Below are 4155 nucleotides of genomic sequence, written 5' to 3'. Positions count from 1 at the left end.
TGTTGGCCTTACATTTGATCGAGATATGTTTGTTTCGGGATCTTTCATCTTTGACATGTCGGCCTTTCGTTTGATCGAGATATGTTTGTTTCACTAGCGGATCTTTTTATAATGATCATCTTGGATTTTTTTACTAAAGAATTGCAGTTTGGAAAGTGAGCGCAGGGAAGGACGTGAGGTTGAGCACCATCTTCCTTTGGGGATGGATAATTGTCCCGAATTCATCACGGAACTTTTCTGGACTCGTAATAGAGAAACGTCGAATTCACGATGAAAAATAAGAAAATAAAATAATTCTAAAAAAAATCGTAATAAATTGATTGATGATGAAAAATGACCTTACAACCTCTTAAATAATAACATAAACCCTAAGAAGAAGCTTCCGAATCAAACTACGACTAAAACTTTTAAAAATCGTGACTTACTATTACAACCTCTTAAATAATAACATAAGCCCTAAGAAGAATTTTCGGAATCAAACTTGGACTAAAACTCCTAGAAATCGTGACTTCCTATAAATAGTAAACTTACTATTTATAGACAGTCGTGATGTCTACTAGTGCGCATGGTTTTCGGCCAAAAATAGTGTCCTATTTGGATGAACCATGATGTTCTCCTAATTATTCTAAGTACTTTTCATGTTGGGCGCAACTCCTAAAGACCAATGGTTGAAGAGTTATACTCAAACTAAAACTTCCTATAAATAGTAAAAATGAAATTACAACAGGATTTTGACCGTCGATCTGATGGTATTTCTCAAATTTAGCATGGGCAACCCGGCTATTGGGTGGCTAAAGTAGCTCGTCCCACCCCAAAATCATATATGATATGTCTGATAGCTCATTCTGGTTTGCGAGATACATCTGTTTTAAGTTTTGACGGTCCGGTTCACTTGTCGTCGATCGGGCCTTTTCTAATCCATCTTGGCCATGAAAGTGTCTGAGACCCACTCTATATCAGTCCCTCCACTTCAAAAGAACTCTTCCTCGAGTTCTCGCCCTGCATTTGTTCGTGATACTCGGTCAGGTCTGCGATATTAAAAGTACACGAGATCTCCATGTCATCTAGAAGATCAACAACGTATGCGTTGTCATTGATCTTTCAGAAGATCCGTACCGGTCCAATCTTCTTTCTCTTCAACTTGTTGTACATCCTGGTCAAAAATCTCTTCTTGTGTAGATGGACCATAACTTGGTCTCCCACCTCAAAAACCTTTTGTCACCGATGTTTGTTGGTTTGTTCCTTGTATTTGTTGTTCGAGGCATGTAACTTATCTTGCACCTCAGCATGAATGCCCATGATCCTATCTGCAATATATTCCGCTGCAACGCTCGTGCCTGGGAGCTTATGCAAAGGGACCGAGCTAAGTGTGTGGCAAGGCACTTAACCATAAATAACCTGTAATGTGAACTTCCTTGTCGAGCGGTTCACCATGTTGTTGAATGCAAATTCCACTTGACACGAAGCTAAATCTTACTGCTTTGACTTTTCTCCTGAAATACATCGAAGGAGGTTCCCTAACATGCAATTCACAACATCAATTTGCCCGTCGGTCTGTGGGTGGTAGGCACTGCTGAACTGAAGTCGTGTGCCGAACGGGTTCTACAAAGTCCGTCAAAAGTGGCTAATGAAATTCATGTCGTAGTCAAGAAGTGATAGTCTTAGGGACCCCGTGCAGCCGCACGACCTCTCTAAAGAATAAATTTTCCATGTGCGTCGCATCGAGGGTCTTCTTACATGGGATGGAGTGTGCAATCTTTAAAAAATGATCTACTCCTACGAACACTAAATCCATGTCACTATGATGTATGTGCTTTGTATACACCGTCAATCTATTTGGAGATTTAATTTTAGAGCATGAGTTAAAGAATGAAGCAGATCCAAATATGTAATTGACCCCTCGAAAAACAGTGGCGAGATTGATGCCTACCGTTGAAACCTTCCTAAGGCTCACCGTGATTTTTATTTGAAATCCAAATCCAACCTGTTCACAAGTTAACACGGACATGAAAGAAGGGACAAAACAAATATCATCTTGATCAAAAACTTTTGTGGCCTATTTAAGTTTTTAATGGTGGGCATCACTCTCCCCACTGTTTTCTGTGGTGAGGTCCACTAGAGGTTTGGATTTGACTCATTTTTGGATCTTTACCTAAATTTATATTTCCAAATGGATGGACGGTGTGGATACAAAACATACATCATGATGGGGCCCACATAACTTGGTGACGTAACTTCAGTGGCGAGTCTCGCTACTCAACCTGTCAGTATCCAATCCGCGTATGCGGAAACAGATTGGCTACTCCCCTGCCACCAGCCAATGGCTGATGGTCGGTGCTATGTGGGCCCCACCATGATGTGTGTTTCATCCATGCGGTCCATCTACATTTATAGATCATTTTATGGTATGAAACCAAATCCCAATCTCAAGTGGACCACATTACAGGAAAACATTGTTGAAAGAACATCGACCATTAAAAACTTTTCGGGGGCCATAAAAATTTTGGATCAAGCTAATGTTTGTTTTTTTCCATTCATCTAGGTCTATATGACTTAATCAACAGATTGGATGTCAAATAAACAGTACGTTGGGCCTTAGGAGAATTTTAATGGTGGATATCCAATCACTATGGTTTTCCTGTGGTATGGTCCACCTGAGATTTATATTCCTCTCATTTTTGGTATCAAGCCCCAAAATGATCTTTAAAAATGAAAAAATGGAATGGATGAAACACATACATTATGGTGCGGCATAATGAAGTTTCACAGGTTAAAGGTTGATTTTGTATTGCACAAATAATTTAAAGAGAAAAAATCTGTAGTAACTTGAAAAGAGGTAATTTTGGAAGCAAAAATTTATTTAATGAAAAATTTACTGAGCATATTCCGCGTTCACCGTTAAGCTAGACTTCTATCACGGAAAGAATTCACTGAAAAACCTCTCAGTGCTTTCCTTCTTCCGCGTAACGACGCATTAACAAACACCACTAAACACGGAACATTTTTCCAATTCTGTGTTAAGTTCCAAAATTCAGCTTTAACAAACAGGCCTAAGATTTATTTCCACATGCTGAGAAGGATGGGCAATCAAAGGGTCAAACACGTGAGGGCTAGGGTCATCTGACCCGACTTATGTTTGGAGAGGAATAGGCAGAAGTTGGGTAGCACGTAATAGGGAGTCTAAATCGATGATGATGCTGTTTGTAGCATGGCGAATACAAGCTGACCATTTTCCTAACCATTGATTGGACGGCTAAGAACACCCAACCAAAGTAATTTTGAGTGGTAGGGGGAGTGGTAGGGGGCTGTCAATGGTATGACCCATATAGTGGATGGTTTAGATTAATGATCATACTATTTATATTACGCCATGTGCCTAGGCATTGAGTAGAATTTAGGATCATTCAGACAAAGTAATTTTCTAAGAGGGATGGGCAGTTCAAGCTGCGCACATGAAGCTACCATCTAATTTGTAGCATGTTTAATATAGACCATCCATTACTTCGTCATTGATTGGAAGAGTAAGATCATCTGACCCAGGTATTTTTTAACAGGGTGGCAAATGAAGGTTGAGACCCACATGATATATGATTTAGTTCACTATCAAACATTTGTAGTATGAACGTGGACCATCATTTCACTGAAAATTAAAAAGGCAGTCAGGATTATTTAACAATATGAACTCTGGAGAGACATGGGCAATCAACGGTGAGATGCAAATGATGCATGATCTAGATCTACTATCAAACCATTTGCGGCATAATCAATATAGACCATCAATTTTCGTTATCATTCGATGAATGGTCAAGTTAATAGAAGTAAGATTTTTTTTTTAGTAGTAATGGGCAATCAAGGATGGGACCTACTGATGGATGATCCAGATGAATGATCAAATCATTTATAGTATAACCACTATGGTTTGTCCATTTCCCTAACCATTGGATGGATGGGTAGGATCATCCGACAAAAGTGAATTATTCTGTAGTGATGTGCAATTGAGGGTGGAAGCCATGTTCTAAATCAATGTTTTGACGATATTTGGTGTGATCAATATGAGCTGTCCATTTTCCTAACCTTTGAAAGGATGGTTAAGATCAACTGACTAAAGCAGCTTACTACATTGATGGGCAATCAAGGGTGGAACCCCATGTTGGA

This window comes from Magnolia sinica, chromosome 4, assembly GCF_029962835.1.
Source record: "Magnolia sinica isolate HGM2019 chromosome 4, MsV1, whole genome shotgun sequence".
Taxonomy (NCBI): domain Eukaryota; kingdom Viridiplantae; phylum Streptophyta; class Magnoliopsida; order Magnoliales; family Magnoliaceae; genus Magnolia; species Magnolia sinica.
The sequence above is the reverse complement of the archived record's forward strand: the minus strand, read 5'-3'. Positions refer to the sequence as shown.